The following is an 18,845-nucleotide window of genomic DNA, read 5'->3' on the forward strand; positions in this document are numbered from 1 at the left end:
TGGAAACTGACTTTAAAGGACCTTTGCCACCTGGTACTGTAGGGTTGTTAGTGGGGCGTGCTTCTTCCGCTTTACAAGGCCTTTACATCTTCCCTGGAATTATTAATCTGGATATGATAGGAGCAGTAAAGGTTATGGTAGAAGCTCCAAAAGGTATTGTGTCCATCTCCCCAGGAGACCGGATTGCTCAATTGTTAATTTTACCCAGTCTACATACCCGTTTTCCTGCTGGCTCCCATTTGAGATTAAACGATAAGATTGGAACTACGGGGGGAAATTGTGTATTTTTGTCCTTAGAAATGGATGACCGTCCCACATTGAAATTCACTATAGAAGGCAAATCAATTTTAGGATTACTGGATACTGGAGCAGATCGTAGCATAATAGCAATGAAGGACTGGTCAAAGGGGTGGCCGGTACAACTCTCGGATCAATCGCTGAGGGGTTTAGGATATGCTCAAACTCCACAAGTCAGCTGTAGACATCTATCATGGAAAGATTCTGAAGGACATTCTGGCATTTTTCAACCATATGTACTTGATCTTCCAATCTCCCTATGGGGACGTGATCTTATGAAGGACATAGGGTTTCAACTTAGTAATGAATACTCAGCAGTTGCCCAAAAGATAATGCAAGACATGGGATATAGACCAGGTCTTGGATTAGGTAAAAATTTACAGGGACGTAGACGTCCCATACAATCAATACCAAAACTTAACAGACATGGGTTGGGTTTTTCTTAGGGGCCGCTGAGGATCAGGTGCCCATTACCTGGAAATCAGGGGAGCCAGTATGGGTGCCTCAGTGGCCACTCTCCTCTGAGAAACTGACTGCAGCACATGTTTTAATTCAAGAACAGTTAAAGTTAGGACATATAAGGCCATCCACTTCTCCTTGGAATACACCCATATTTGTCATTAAAAAAAAAGACTGGAAAATGGCGGTTGCTGCACGATCTACAGGCTATTAATGCTCAAATGCAACTCATGGGATCTATTCAGAGAGGGTTGCCTTTGCTTTCTACTATCCCTAAAAATTGGCCAGTGATATGTATAGATATTAAGGATTGTTTCTTTTCCATCCCATTGCATCCTCTAGATTCAGAACGTTTTGCTTTCACCTTGCCTTCGTGTAATCACAAGGAGCCTGATCAGAGGTTTGAGTGGGTGGTTCTGCCGCAGGGCATGGCAAATAGTCCTACTATGTGTCAAATGTTTGTCGGTGCGACTATTGCTCCACTCAGACAAAAATATCCATCATTAAGATGTGTACATTATATGGATGATATTTTGTTAGCAGCAAAGACCCAATGTATGTTGGAGGCTGCTTATACTGACTTAGTACATTTGCTACAGTTAAAAGGCTTGCTTATTTCACCTGATAAGGTACAGATGGGGGACTCCATTAATTATCTTGGTGCTACTATCTCTTGTAAAACTATCACACCCCAAAAGATAACTCTGAGGACTGATAAATTACAGACGCTAAATGATTTTCAAAAATTATTGGGTGATATAAATTGGATTAGAAGCTACCTACATATTCCCAATGTTGAATTAAAACCTTTGTATGAAATTCTTAAAGGCGATTCAGATCTTACTTCCCCTCGACATCTTACTGAGGAAGCCAGGTCAGTGTTGGTTAAAGTGGAAAAGGCTATACAACATGCTAGCCTTTGTAGGTTTCAAGAGGATAAACCTCTCCAACTATGTGTGCTCGCCACTGTGCGACAACCTACTGGAGTTTTATGGCAAGATGGTCCTTTACTGTGGATACATCCACGTATGTCCCCTGGAAAATCCCTTGAGTATTATCCTGATGCAGTTGCTTCCTTAGCTATGTTAGGGATACAACAAAGTGTACAATTTTTTGGTTTCTCTCCAACGTCTGTGATTGTTCCTTATACATGTCAACAAATTCTGGTCTTATGTGCTAACTTGGATAATTGGGCTATATTACGATGCTCTTTTTTAGGAGAGATAGATAATCACTATCCATCACATCCTCTTATTACATTTATTAAGGAACATCCTGTCATTTTCCCTAAAATCACTACTTCCACGCCTATTCCAGGAGCTGCAAATATCTTTACAGATGGATCTAAGACTGGTATTGGAGCTTATGTGGTAAATGATCAGCCTCCTATCCAACATCAGTTTGCTCCTGGTAATCCACAATGGGTGGAGCTGCAAATTGTCATAAAAGTTTTTGAACAATGTCCATTTCCTTTTAATTTAATCTCAGATTCTGTTTATGTAGTTCAAGCTTTAAAGGTGTTGGAAGCAGTGGGTCCCATACACACATCAGGAGTAATGTCTTCCCTTTTTCTCCATCTTCAAACATTGATTTGGAATCGTTCCGCCTGTTTTTACCCCTTGCATATTCGAGCCCACACAGGTTTACCGGGTGCTCTTTCTGCGGGCAATGCCCAGGCAGATCTTGCTACTCGTCCTTCTTGGGTGTTCCCTATTTCCTCCTTAGATCAAGCTTGAAACTTTCATAGTAAGTTTCATATTAATGCACGAGCACTTCAGAAACGTTTTACCATCTCCCGTGCTGATGCTCCACAGATTGTGTTGGATTGTCCTAATTGTGTGATTTTACATCATCCTCCCTCTATAGGCGTAAATCCTCGTGGTTTACGGCCTTTAACTATGTGGCAAATGGATGTTACTCATGTTCCTGACTTTGGTAAACTTAAATATGTCCATGTATCTGTAGATACTTGTTCTGGCATTATCTATGCTTCTGCTTTGTCTGGGGAAAAAGCTGGAAATGTTATCACACACTGCTTGGAAGCTTGGGCAGCCTGGGGATCACCACAGTCCATTAAGACGGACAATGGTCCAGCATATACTGGGCGACAATTTTCTTCCTTTTGCAGCAAGATGGGTATCCAACTTGTCCATGGTTTGCCTTACAATCCACAAGGCCAAGGTATTGTAGAGCGCGCTCATAAGACTCTAAAAGAGATGTTACTAAAACAAAAAGGGGGAATTGGCTTAGGCCACTCCCCGAAAGAGCACCTCTCCCTGGCTCTATTTACTATCAATTTTTTAAATTTGGACATTCAAGGACGCTCTGCTGCAGATAGACATTGTTCGCCCTCTGCCCTGAATTTTGGGTATGTTAAGTGGAAAGATGTCCTTTCCGGACAATGGTATGGGCCTGATCCCGTGCTGGCATGGGCACGAGGTTCTGTCTGTGTTTTCCCACAGGACCGAGCGGAACCGGTGTGGATCCCTGAACGGCTAACGAGAAAAGTCTCGAAGACAACTGACCAACAACGGGGGACCCTACGAGAGTCCAACGATGAGACCCTTCATTCTGCTGAGTATCCTGGCCCTATCACAGACGATAATGGTCCAGATGTTACCGATGCAGTGGTGGGCGGTAGCTCGGACATGGCCGATGCCGATGCCGATCCATAAAAATTCTAGTGTCCTCCCCACTCTTTTTAATACTTCATGTGAGATGTCTGCCCCTTGTGTCTCCCCTAGAGGAGACGGGGAACAGGTTTTCAACCTTTCTCGTGTTAATCTCACGGGAGTTTTCTGCTTCAGTTTCTTGAGAACCCATTGTATTCGCTTACAGCGCAACAATTTGACCAATTGGGAGGACCCCTTACAGAACAGTAGGGTCTCACTGGGAATCTTGTATGCGGCGCTTAGCCAAGTGAGTGAGGGGAGACAGAGGGGCTCAGGAGAGGCTACAAATTCGACCGAAATGAATATCACCACTTTGGCTATAATTTCCCAGGTGTCACTCCCGGTGGCTTTTCCTAACGCTAGTAATGCCACTTATTTTAAGGCCTCTCCTTATTGTACCCCGTACTATTCTTTCCCCCCGACATTCACGCCTTGTCAAGATCATTCTTGGGAGAAGCGCCAAGTTACTGTGGGTTTCTCTCTTTCCCCTTCTCTTAAAAGGTATTTGTATAATTCTTCCAAGGCTAATTCCACTACAGGAACAGGCTGGTCTTGGTTTCAATGGTTGATTTCCAATGAAAAGGGGGCCACAGCCGATGTCTCTGCTCTGGCTCAATTGAAAGGAGTCCAGAGTTGGCTGTTTAATGTGTCTGGCTCTGTACAGGACACTGTTAATGGTAGGAGGCTTAAAAACATTTCATACAATTCTCAGGTGTCCAATGCTACACTGCCCCCTGAAGCAGTCTGTCTTCATTCTCCGTTCCTGTTCCTTTTGATCAATGATACCAATACTACAGGATCGGATATGATTGACTGTTCTAATTGTACATGTGTCTTGTCTGAGTGTTGGAATGGATCCTGGAGCACGGCAGTTGTTATGAAGGTCCCGACTTTCGTCCCGATTCCGATTACTGCGGATCCGGACTCCTTCCCTATTATTGAGGTGCTCAGGAGCCGTAGGGATTTTGGAATCATGGCAGCTATTGTAACAGCGGTTGCAATATCTGCTGCTGCAGCAGTCACTGCTGGAGTGGCCATGGCTAGTCAAGTGCAGACTGCGGCCACGGTTAATCAGGTCATCCAACAAACTTCCAGCATTTTAGAGTCTCAAAGTAAAATCAATCAACATATTTTATCAGGAATTTTGGCCGTTAATCAAAGGGTGGATCTCCTCCAAGCTCAGATTGAGGAATTGTCAGACCTAGTACATTTGGGTTGTGTTGATCATCGTGCACATCTATGTATAACATCTCTCAGATTTAATGATTCCAGAAATACCTCTCAAATCATTGGACAGTACCTGGCCGGAAACTGGTCCATGGAAGCAGAGAAGTTGATCCAGACCCAACTGACACAAATTGCCATGTTTAACAACACTCGTGTGGAACCTGTGACATTGGGCCAATTTACGAATTGGCTGTCTTCTGCCTTTTCTTTCTTTAAGGAATGGGTGGGAGTAGGCATTTTTGGAGCGATATGTTGTTTTGGGGTTGTCCTTTGTCTGTGGCTTTTCTGTCGCCTAAGAGCTCGCCATAGCCAAGAAAAGGCTATGATCGTCCAGGCTTTTGCAGCCCTAGAGAATGGTATCTCTCCACAAGTTTGGCTTGCGCAACTTAAGCAATGATTTCCTGGGTTTTGGCCATTGCACCCCAAGTCATCTTTGACATTGCACTGGGTTTGGCATGCCCTCCTCTTCCTGCCTTCCCAGTTTTGGAAGGCCCATGCACTCTTCAGGCCTTGTTGCCATTGCACGCAGGTGGGCTTCCATGCTGGTGCTGCACTTTATGCTTTGGACCCTTCCTTTTCTCAGGGGCTGAGGGATGGTGTTGCCACTTCCAACCTCATAGTCACTGACCGGCTACTTGTAAAATCCCCTTTCTTTTTCACCGTCAGCACGATGCAGGATGCGAGGCAAGGCACTGCACTTGAGTGATCAGGTCGCCGGACCTCAAGGGAAGCATGTCCTATTGCATATGGGTTTGGCGTCCACGCCCCATCCCAGGAAAAAAGGCGTCGGCTGATATGGTGTCAGATCTAGGGAAGGCACCTCCTTGGGACTGAGCCATACATTGCAGCCATGTTTGCACAGTGGGATAGGACCTCTACTTTCGCCTGCATTGTTTTTTAAGAGATAAGGGGGAACTGTGGTGAGCCGTGTTTGTAGACCGTTGCCGCCATTAGAAGATGGCGCCGGTCTCCATTGTGGATCTTGGTAAACAACTCCTTATTAGGAAGAGTTGGCGCGCTGTCCCTCAATACCCTATGAGAAAACCCCGCGTGGCAGCTTTGGATTGGACTTGAGTAAGCTTTATTAGGCTGTGTGTGGGTGCGGCGAGGGAGAGCGCTTGAGAGAAAACTAGAGTTAAGGCCTGAATAAACCGCTGAAAGAAGAATCCTGTGTCGTGTCTTCCTTGCTGGCGAGGGGGTCGCGACACTTTGGGTATAGACCCAGGAGAGGGATAGCTGCGTCAAAAGGTGGCTCCATTCCCAGATTTCCAAGGAACCTCCATACTGCTTTCCATATTGGCTGCAACAATTTGCAGTCCCACCAGTAATGTATGAGTGTGCCTTTTCCCCCACATCCTCGCCAATACTTATTGTTGTTTATCTCCATATTAGCTGCCATTCTGACAGAAGTGAGATGAAAGAGTAGTTTTGATTTGCATTTCTCTAATTGCTAGAGATTATGAACATTTTTTCATATATTTGTTGATTGATTGAATATCCTCTCTGAGATGTGTCTGTTCAAGTCCTTGGCTCATTTATTGATTGGGTTTTTTGTGTTGTTGTTTTTTTTGGTGCTTAGCTTTTTGAGTTCTTTATATACCCTAGAGATTAGTGTGCTATATCTGATGTGTGAGGGGGAAAAATTGCTCCCGAGATGTAGGCTCTCTATTCACCTCACATATTGTTTCTTTTGTTGAGAAGAAACATTTAGTTTGAATCCATCCCATTATTGAATCTTGATTTGAAATCTTATGCTATAGGAGTCTTATTAAGGAACTTGGGGCTAATCCAACATGATGAAGATCAGGATGTACTTTGTTTTCCTATTAGATGCAGGGTCCTGGTTTTATACCTAGGTTCTTGATCCACTTTGCGTTGAGTTTTGTGTATGGTGAGAGACAGGGGTTTAATTTCATTTGTTGCATATGAATTTTCAGTTTTTCCAGCACTATTTGTTTAAGATGCTATCTTTTTTCCAATGTATGTTTTTGGCACCTTTGTCTAATATAAGAATATTGTAATTTTGTGGGTTAGTCTCTGTGTCCTCTATTCTGTACCATTGGACTACCAGTCTGTTTTGGTGCCAATACCATGCTGCTTTTATTACTATTGCTCTGTAGTATAGTTTAAGATCTGGTATAGTCATGTCACATGCTTCACTCTGCCTGCAAAGGATTGGTTTAGCTATTCTGGATCTCTTATTTTTCCAGATGAATTTCATGATTCCTTTTTCTATTTCTATGTGGAATGCCTTGGGATTTTGATTGGAATTGCATTAAATCTGTATAGTGATTCTGGAAGTATGGTCATTTTGATAATATTAACTCTGCCTAACCACAAGCAAGGGAGATCTTTCCATCTTCGAAGGTCTTTTTTAATTTCTTTCTTTAGGTTTCTGTAGTTTTCATTATATAGATCTTTCACATTTTGTGTTGATTCCCAAGTATTTTATTTTATTTTATTTGTTTTGTTTTTGAGTCTATTATAAATGGGGTAGATTTCCTCATTTCCCTTTCTGAGGATTTGTCACTGATATACAGAAATGCCTTTTATTTAGGGGTGTTGATTTTATATCCTGCTACTTTGCTGAATTCCTTTACTATTTCTAGGAGTTTTCTGGTGGAACTTTTTGGATCTTCTTGGTATAGAATCATATCATCAACAAATAGTGCCAATTTAAGTTCTTCTTTTCCTATCTGTATCCCTTTAATTTATTTTGTCTAATTACTCTGGTAAGTGTTTAAAGAACTATGTTAAATAGAAGTAGTAAAAGAGGGAATCCCTGACTTTTTCCAGTTTTTAGAGAGAATGCTTTCAATTTTTCTCCATCTAGAATGATGTTGGTCTTGGACTTAGCATAGATAGCTTTTATGATGTTGAGATATGTTCCTGTTATCCATATGATTCTTATCTTTGAGTCTATTTATGTGATGAATTACATTTATTGATTTCTGTATGTTGAACCAACCTTGCATCCCTGGGATGAATCCCACTTGATCTTGGTGCAGTATCTTTTTGATATGTATTTGTATCCAATTTTCCAGAATTTTATTGAGAATTTTTGCATCTCTTCTGATGTGTCTTTGGTTTTGGTATCAGGGTGATATTGGCCTCATTGAATGAGTTTGGAAGTATTGCCTCTTTTTCTATTTCCTTAAATAAATTGAAGGGTATTGGTATTAGTTCTTCTTTAAATGTTTTGTAGAACTCAGCTGTGTGTCCATCTGGTCCTGGGCTTTTCTTGGTTGGTAGACTTCTGATGGTGTCTTCTATTTTGTCATTTAAAAGTGATCTATTTAAGGATGTGTATATTATAGTTTGATATATATATTTTTTATTGGAATACAAGTTTTCAAAATAACTTCTAATTATCTTCTGTATTTCTGTAGTGTCTGTCCTGATATTTCCTTTTTCATCCTGTATGTTATTAATTTGAGTTTTCTCCTTCTCTTCATTAGCATGGCTAAGGGTTTATCAATTTTATTTATTTATTCAAAGGACCAACTTTTTGTTGTGTTAAATTTTTAATAGTTGTTTTTTTGTTATTGTTGTTGTTTGTCTAAATTTCTTTGATTTCAGCTCTGATTTTAATTGTTTCCTTCCTTCTACTGCTTTTGGTATGGATTTGTTCTTCTTTTTATAGGTCTTTGTGATGTAATGTTAAGTCATTTATTTGTTGACTTTTTCTTCTTTTAAGTAATAAACTCCATGCAATGAACTTTTCTCTTAGAACTGCTTTCATAGTGTCCCAGAGATTTCAATATGTTTTGTCTATGTTCTCATTTACCTCTATGAATTTTTTAAATCTCCCCCTTCATGTCTTCTGCAACCCATTGTTCATTCAATAGCATATTGGTTAGTCTCCAGGTGTTGGAGTAATTTTTATTTTTTATTTTATCATTCATTTCTAATTTAATTTCATTATGATCTTATAAAATTCAGGGTAGTATCTCTATATGCTAAGAGTTGCTTTGTTACATATTATATGGTCTATTTTAGAGCAGGATGCATGTGCTGCTAAGAAGAAATTATATTTGCTTGTTGAAAGATGAAATATTCTATATATATATATATATATATATATATATATATATATATATATCAGTTAAGTCTAAGTTGTTGATTGTTTTATTGAGTTCTATAGTCTTTTTGTTAATCATTTGGAAGATCTATCCAGTGGTGAGAGAGGTGTGTTAAAGTCACCCAAGATTATTGTGTTGTGGTCAATTTGACTCTTGAACTTGAGAAGAATTTGTTTGATGAACATAGCTGCTCCATTGTTTAGGGCATATATATTTATGATTGTTTTGTCTTGTTGGTGTAATAATAAAACATTATTCATAAAATCCCAGAGGTAATGTTACATGACATATTTGTCCTTCAGATTTACTTAATATCTTTCCACCTTAGCATTCAATGTGAAATAGCCTTATACAAGTGGTACTTCAATTGTTCTCATTGCAAATGTTTACAAGCTTGAAATTATTCTTGAATAATTTCTTTCTCCCAAACCCCACAGAAAACTTGTAAATTTTCAAACCCTGAACAATCTTTGAGGAACTATGAAATATGTAAAGGATTAAATAATATGTCATAAAGAGCTGGAAAGAATAGGTAGCATTCCTTCTTAGATTCTAAACTTTTGTTGTTGCTGTTGTTGTTGTTGTTTCACATGTGCATAGAAATAGGTTAGAAGCATAAAATGAAGTGTTTGAAGAGTGTGCAGATGGATTTCTTTTTTTTCCCTACGGATATATGTACAAAGGACTTAACCTGAAATTAGGTGAAGGCTCCCAATATGGCCTAACATCTATCTTTTGGGGATTAAAATTTACTTTTGCCCATTTGTGAAACATGTGCCAACAAATTTAAAAATCTTAACTTTCTGTATCTTCTGACAGCTTACTTATTGCCTTTCCCATTCTGATATACACATATTTCTTGCTCTACAATCTTTAGGTATTTGGCCAAAGATCACATTCATTGTGTGCCTTTCAGGAACACTCTACTATCATTTGTGTTCTGACACTCTTCTCATCATGTATTCCTATTCTTAATGCTAAATAACTCAATTTGGTACATATAGAAACACACACATATGTATACATAAATACATACATATATGCTATTTTACTTATTTACACATTTTAAACAATAGGCACATCATCCAGACAGAAAATTAATAAGCAAATATTAGATGTATACAACTTCTATGCCAAATAGATTTAATAGAAATATATAGAACATTCCACCTAATTGCAGTACACTATACTTTTACTCAAGTACACATGTAACATCCTTTTTTATACGTTTTTAATTGTAGATGAACATAATATCATTTTATTTATTTATTTTATGTGGCACTAAGGATCAAACCCATTGCTTCACACATGCAAGGAAAGCACTACAACACTGAGCTACAGCCCCAGTCCCACATGTAACATTCTTTTTTAAAATTATTTCTTTATTTTTATATATATTTTTAGTTGTTGATAGAGATTTATTTAAGTACATGTGGTGCCCAGAACCAAACCCAGTGCCTCACATATGCCAGGCAAGTGCTCTACCACTGGGCCAGAGCCCCAGTCCTACATGTAAGGATGCTTAAGGATAGATCATAACTTAGGCCACTTTTAGTGAACATAGTATGGGAAATCCCATTTAGTGAATTTAAACAAGGGAAAGGTAAAAGACAATCACATTGGAAAGAAGTTAGTATTCCCTGTTTTCAGATACTATAAACTTATATAGAGAAAATCCTGAAGATTCACTGAAAAAGGTATTAGAATAAACAACTTTAGTAAAAGTGCAGGCTACAAAATCAACACGTAAAAATCTGAATACTAAAAATAATTCTGAAAAACTCAAGAGGGAAATCACTTCAACAATAGATATAAGAAATAATAAATACTTGCAAATAAATTTAACCAGAGAAATTGAAATATCTGTAAAATTGAAATTGTAAAACATTGATGACAAAATATAAAAAAGACAAATAAATGGAAGGAGATACTATGTACATGGATTGGTAGAATTGATATTGTTAAAATGTTCATATTAAATAAGGTGTTCTATCTATTTGAGGCAATTCTTACCAAAATTCCATTGAAATTTTTTTCTAACATAAAAGCATTTTAAATTTATATGGTACCACAAAGTACCTAAAAGCATTCTTAAGTAAAAAGAGTTAATCTGAAGGTATCACACTACATGACTTTACATTACACTATAAAGGTATAGTTATCAGGACTTGGTTGTGGCTCACTGGTAGAGAACTTGCCTGGCATGTATGAGTCACTGGGTTTGATTCTCAGCACTACATATAAATAAATGAATAAAATAAAGGTTTAAAAAAACTACACCAGCCCACCAACAATAATCGACCAAGAAATATTAAAAAAGATATAGTTGTCAAAGCAGCTATGTTATTGGAGTAAAAAATGAATGGACCAGTATAAAATAACAGAAATAAATCAATGCATTTATGGTTAACTAATCTCCCATAAATGTGCCAAGAAGATACAATGGATAGTCTTCTTTAACAAATGGTATTTTGACAACTGAAAATACACCTGCAGAAATAAGAAATTGGATCCTGTCACACACAAAGCAGAAATTCAGTTGAAAATGAATTAAAGACTTAAAGGTAACACCAGAAACAATAAAAATGCTAGTGGAAAAAATGGGGAAACTCCTTTTTTAATTAATCTACACAATGATTTCTTAGATATGAACTCAAAAAAATAGGCAACAAAAGCAATAAATTTCATTATAGCAAATTATAATCCTCTGTACACCTAGTAGAACAATAAGTTAAGTGAAGAGGCAACATACATAATGAGAAAATATTTTCAAGTAATACATATGATAAGAAATTAATGTCCCAAATATACTTCAACAAGAAAACAAATATTTAACCACAAATAGGAAAAAAAATTTCTAGCAAGTATTTCTCAAAAGAAGACAAACATGTGACCTACAGGAATGTGAAAAATGCTCAACATCATTAATTATCAGAAAAATGCAATTTAAAACCACAATGATATATCATTTTATACTTATTAGAACAAATATTAATTTTTAAAATTATTAAAGATAACAACTGTTGCAGAGGAAGTTAAGAAAAGTGAACTCTTTAACACTCACTTTTTAAAAATTTTTTAGTTGTAGTTGGACACGATAACTTTATTTTATTTATTTATTTTTATGTTGTGCTGAGGATCGAACCTACAGCCTCACATGTGCTAGGCGAGCACTGTACCACTGAGCCACAACCCCAGCCCTCTTTATCACACTCCATGGGAATGTAAATTGGTAAATTAATTTTTCTCAAAAACATAAAAATAGAACTATGATATGATTCAGCAACTACTCCCACTAGCTGTATTTATAAAGAATATTAAATCATTATGTCAGTGATATCTGTATTCCAGTGTTTATTGCAATCATGTTTGCAATAGCCAATATGTAAAATCAGTGCAAGTTTATGAAAGGATGAATGGGTAAAGAAAATGTGGTGCATATACATAATGAAACTATACATCCTTGAAAAAGAATGAAATCCTGTCATTTATGCCAACATGGATGAACTTGCAGGACACTAGGGTAAATAAAATTTGCTACGCACAGAAAGACAAATGTTTCCTGATGTAACTTAGATGTGAAATGCAAACTAGTTAAAATTATAGAAGTATTAATTAGAATGGAGTCTGGGGAGTAGTGGATTTGGGAGATGTTCATCAAAGGAAACAAAACTTTATTTAGGTGGAAGAATAAGTTCAAGAGTTCTATTTTAGACTGTATTCACTATGGTTAATTACAATATAGCATATTCTTGAAAATTGCTAAGAAAATAAATTTCAAGTGTTTTCATAACAAAGATAATAAGTATGTGAGGTATTTCTGTATTGCATATATTAACTAGTTCAATTAATGAATTTCACAATCTATAAATGTTTCAAAAAATATTACACTGGTTTCTGAGCAAGAAGGGCCCGCCTGCCCTTCCCACCCCATCTCTTATGACTCTCATTTTCATTTTAAATTCTATAGTCTCTGAAGTTTTTTCTAACCTAAAACACACTGAGTTTGCCCTGTTTTAAGGCTTTTGCACAAGTTATTTCCTCTGCCTAGAGTGCTCTTCAACTAGACTTTTTAAGTATTTTTCCCTTTTCATTATTTATGTCTCAGGTTAAATAACTCTCACCATCACAGGAAGACCTTTTCTAATGACAATATGTAATGCAACCTCTACCACACATTCATTCAATAGTTTTCTATAATATACTCTGCTTTATTTTCATCATAAATAATATGATACATTTAATTTCTTATTTTATTCTAGTGTATTTTATGTTTCTGACCCTCTAATGAAAGTAAGTTATATAAAGTTAGGAGTCTTGACTGTTGAGTAACTATTTTATTCATGCTAAATAAGTAGTGAACAATTAATGAATAACAAATTCGGAAGGAGTGATCAAAGGCTTATATTCAGACAAGTTTTGGCTTGTTTATGAGATGATGAATTTATCAGTAGTAGAGAAAATTAAACAGATAGGTATTATGACATTGGGCCATAATCACTGGGGTCTTTGATCAACCATACTGGTTTATAATTAGTCACATTTTTTTAGTTTTCTCTGAGTCAAAATTGAAATCCCAGGAAGACTGAAGGCTGAGATATTTATTTTGCAATTGCTCTGAGTTTTCTGTATCTATGACTGAGTCCTCCAAATACTGAGTATCAAATTTTTGAATACACTGAGAATCAAAATCTTAGTCTGATATGGTGGTCCATGCCTGTAATACCAGGGACTTGAGGGGTTGAGGCAGGAACATTACAAGTATGAGGCCAGCCTCAGCAACTTAGAGATGCCCTAAGCAATTTCTTGAGTTCCCGTCTTAAAATAGAAAATAAATAAAAAGTGTTCGGGATGTGACTCAGTGGTTAAGCACCCCTGGGCTCAATTCTCAGTACTAAAAAGAAGTAAAGCAAGGAAATATATTTAAAATTTTAGAATCATAGAGTCTAGGGATATACCATAGAAATTGTGATTTAGTAGACTAAAAATCCAAAATTTTGGTAAGCTTTTCAGGGCATTTGATGAAAATTGTATGCAGACTTTATATTGAGAATCCAGCTACTTACATTTTTGTTTTAAAATACCATAGCAATAACCATTAAGCAAAACCAGAATATATAGTACAAAGTGTGATGTGTGTTCATTGGATTTCAAATATATCTACTGTAAACAAAGGAACTAAGGATTGAAGGCAAAATACTTTGTAAGGTAAATTAGTCTGATGATATTCTTTGCATTTTCATGCCCAACTCTTATGTATTTACTATTAAATTGCAAAGGGTTACATAATAGTTAGTTCAGATTGCCATAACAAAATTCCATAGACTATGGTTTTAAACAATAGGATTTTATGCTATAAGTTCTGGAAGCTGGGAAATCCAAGATTAAGTTGCCCACTCATTCAGTTCCTTAGGGACGGGTCTCATCCTGGCATATAGCATATAGATCCCCACTTTCTTTCTATTTCCCACAGGAAAGGGAGGGATGGAGGGTGGAAGGGGGAGGGTGGGGAATGAGAACTAACAAAAGAGACAGGGGATAAAAGGTGGGGAGTGATGGAGGAAGAAAGGGACAGAGAGAAAAACAGACAAGTGTTCTGTTATCTTGTCTTATAACAGCAGTAATTCTATCATTAAGGCTCTACCTTCATGACCTCATCTGAATATAATTAGACTCTCAACAGTCTCCATCTCCAAATCCAATCACCTTGGCAGGATTTCGCATTAATTTTTTTCTTGAACTCAAGTCAGTCCATAGCAGGTTGCAACCATTAAGCAAACATTTCAATTCCAAAATGTACCTCTCATTTTAAAAATGGATACAGAAATGCCATCCTTTATGGTGAAGCAGACAATCCTTTGGAAGATAAATTAAATTAATGAAATTACTTTAGAAGGAAAGTGCTAGTTTTGAAGTATTCATTATTGTCACCCACACCAAAGATGTTAGAAGAAAATCAGTATATAGTTCCAGGTTCTCTGAATAATTGTCCCAATACTTTTTCAATATTTTTATATCCATATGTCATTAGTTTTACCCTAAAGTAAAAATATACACATTTTTATAATAATTACAACTGATATTAATCAAGAAATGTTATATTCATTGTCTTTTACTTTTGAGAAACTGACTATAATGTGCCATGGTATAGATTATTTTCTGGCCATGTTTATTTTGGGTACTACAGGCCTCCTGTACCTGAATGTCAATATCTTTGCCAAGATTAGGGAAGTTTTCAGATATTATTTTATTGAATAGTTTTACATACTTTTCCCCTTCTCTTCATTTTCAGTTATCAAAAACTTATGAATATTTGTTTAATGATGTCTCTCTCAACAGTCTTAAAATCTCTTTTCATTTTTATTTCTCCCTTCCTTTTCTTCCTCTTTTTTCTTTTCTTGTCTTTATATATCTGTTTATTTTTTATCTGAGTGGGATATTTCAAAAGACTTGGATTCAAATTCAGATTTTCTTTCTTTTGTTTGATCTTGCCTGCCATTGAGATTTTCAACTCTATTTTGTCTAATTTATTGAGTTATTCATTTCAAAGATTTCAGTTTTATTCTTCTTCAATATCTTTATGCTGTTGCTGAGTTTCTCATTCACATCATGAATTATTTTCCTAATTTCACTGAATTAACTGCCTATATTATCTTGAATTTCATTTTTTAATTGTTTACAATATATTTTGTCAATATTCTTCTCTTTGATTTCAGTTACTAGAAAGTTATTGTGTTTTTTGGAGGCATCATCTTACCCAGTTTTGTTTTGTTTTGTATCTTGTGACCCTACACTGAGATTTATTCATGTGATTTATCAGTTGTTTTTACCACTTCTGTAAGATAGCTTTTGTAGTAAATGACTTTCTTCTGTAGATTTATCACGAGGTGTCAGTATGTATGCTATATTAACTTTGATTTCAGTTGGGAACCATGATAGTTTCTCCCTATAGTTTCTTAAACTATAATTGGTGGGCTTGTATGCAGTGCATGTGTTGGTGGGGTTGGCAAGCCTTTCTGTCTCCATGGAAGTGGGGGAGGGCATACTCTAGAGACCCAGGTAGATGTAGTGTGCATTATAGTAATGGTGAATGGCCACTATGTGGATGAACACACCTGCTATGGAAGTAGTGGTGCCAGAAACATGGAACATAGTGATGTTTCCTCAGCTGTGGTGGCACAGAAGCTTTTTGTGACTAGGGTCCATCTGCAGTGGCAGGCCTTCTATGTGGTTCAGGATGATTAAGATGGTGGGCAGAGTATGTGGCTTGTGTGTATTATAGCAGGTGACTTCTGATGACTAGGTTCCTAAAGGCCCAGCAGTAGCATGGGGGTCAGTGGTAGGTGGAAGCATTTCTCCAACTCCAAGATATTGCTTGTGCTACAGCAGCCTGAAACTGGTGTTCAGTGAGAGAAAGGGCAAGTTCCTTCATTGGAGCAAAGCTATGATACAGATTGCAGAAAGCCATCAAACTATGCTGCAAGACTGTCCCTTCTGTTGCTAGGGTTTCTGGCATTTGAAATGAGGTTGGCAGTGTCTACAACAATGGAGCCAACTGTGGCTCTTAAACTCACCCTTTCTCCTTCAGTAGGGAGTCCTCATGGTCAGGGAATGTGGATGCAGTTGCCAGTATGCTATTTTCCCTTGTCTGAGCTGTTACCTCAGGCCTGTGAGTCTTATAGGCTCCCATCTTTTCTATGTTGATTTGCAGTGCTACTTACCTGTAATAAATGCACTTTTTTACTCATCATTCTGGTTGTTTGTGTAAGTGGAGGAGGCAAGCACTAAGCACCTGTATTCAACCATCATGTCAGATCCAAGAAATGCTATTTGAGTATAAATGTGTAGACTTAATTGTTCATTAATAAGTTTGCAAACTTAAATTGTCAAATTAATTTTGTCCACATTTTTGGAGAATAATCCAATAAATGGAACAGAAGCAAATGAAAATTATTAATCACACACATGAATGGAATTATTGGTTTATTTAATAATAGAGCAACTAAAACTGCGTATTATATATCATACACATACATATATGTATGTGAATATACATATACCTTTGTATCTATGAATAAGTCATTTCAGAAGCACTAAAAGCTAAATAGAACATATGTGCTATAGTAATTGTATAGAAAATTGATTTTTGAAAAGTTTATTGGGTGTGGCAGTAGACATATTTTTCCTCCTATAAAGAAGTAACTGATATCGTTTCCTCATGGTTCTACTTTCACAGAAAAAAATCAGCTTAAAATTTTAAAGTGAATAGTTTTTCCTGGTATTTTATACTTCACAGATAATTTTACTTAAAATATTTTAAAGGCTGCCATTCTGACTAGAGTGAGATGAAATCTTAGAGTAGTTTTGATTTGTATTTCTCTAATTGCTAGAAATGTTGAAGTTTTTAATATATTTATTGATTGATTGTGTATCATCTTCTGAGAAGTGTCTATTCACTTCCTTGGCCAATTTATTGATTGGATTATTTGAGTTTTCTGTATTTAGCTTTTTGAGTTCTTTACATACCCTAGAGATTAGTGGTCTATCTGATGTGGGAGTGGTAAAGACTTGCTCCCAAGATTTGGGCTCTCTATTCACCTTGGTGATTGTTTCTTTTACAGAGAAGACACTTTTTAGTTTGAATCCATCCCATTTATTGGTCCTTGGTTTTGATTCTTGCACTATAGTCAAAATAGCTGCTATTAAGAATACAAACAACAAATGTTGGTGAGGATGTGGGGGAAAATGCACATTCATACATTGCTGGTGGGATAGCAAATTTGTGCAGACAATATGAAAAACAGTATGGAGATTCCTTGGAAAACTGGGAATGGAACCACCAATTTATCCAGCTGTCCCACTCCTCAGTCTATACAAAAAGGATTTAAAAACAGCATACTACAGGGACTCAGACACATCAACATTTATAGGAGCACATTTCACAATAGCTAAACTGTGGAACCAACCTAGATGTCCTTCAGTAGATGAATGGGTAATTAAAATGTGGCATACACACACACACACACACACACAAACACACAATGAGATATTACTCAGCAGTAAAAGAGAATAATATCATGGCATTTTTCAGATAAATGGATGGAGATGGAGAATATAATGCTAAGTGAAGTTAGCCAATCCCAAAAAAGCAAATGTCAAATGTTTTCTCTGAAATAAGGAGGCTGATTCATAGTGAGAATGGGAGGGGGATCATGGGAGGACTAGATGAACTCTAGATAGGGCCAAGGGGTGGGATGAGAAAGGATGGGGCATGGGGGTAGAAAAGATCATGGAATGAGATGAACATCATTACCCTAAGTACATTATGAAGATATGAATGGTGTTAGTATACTTTATATACAACCAAAGATATGAAAAATTGTGTTTATATGTTTAATATGAATTATAATGTATTCTGCTATCATATATAACAAATTTGAATAAAAAATTTAAGAAAATTAAGGCAGTCTTATGGATTTAGACAACAAGTTAACCATTCTGAAAATCTTTGAATATATATGGCTGCCAATTCTTAAGGAGAAGTTAGTAATTTAGATCTATTCTCTACATATTTTAATGGATTAGTTTAGGGTTGCATTGTCCCAGTGACTGGTTAGATTCACACTGGATCTTTGTATCCCTCCAACAGTTTCAAATAAATCATTGTTTTCCTCTAAGTATTGTTTCTTGGTTTAAAAAATTCATGTTTGATCACCATGGAGATATTTGTTTGATCAGAAAACAAACAAACAATAATTTTGTTGTATCATAAAGGGAGAAAAATCTATAAAGGAAGCATAAGACTTACTAAATTACAAATAATTATGCTAGTGCTTTTCATTCCTTCTGATCTTTTGATCATACTGTGCATTGGGAAATAGAATGATAACTCAGCTACAATTCAACATCATACTTATGTTTGCTTTTATCTATCTTCATATGAAAAATGAAAGGCAGAAAAAAACCTCTCTGTATTTAGGAAAGCATGCATGGGTGAATGAAATAGTACTTGAATGTTTAAGTTATGAACAAAATAGTATTGTTACAGGTGATTGGTTATTTTTCAGTCATTGAATTAAATTTTAGATGCTGACAAAAGCACCAATTC

The sequence above is a fragment of the Marmota monax genome, unplaced genomic scaffold (genome assembly GCF_021218885.2).
Source record: "Marmota monax isolate L192 unplaced genomic scaffold, Marmota_monax_Labrador192_F-V1.1 WCK01_AAM20220418_F8-fsc00054, whole genome shotgun sequence".
Lineage (NCBI taxonomy): Eukaryota > Metazoa > Chordata > Mammalia > Rodentia > Sciuridae > Marmota > Marmota monax.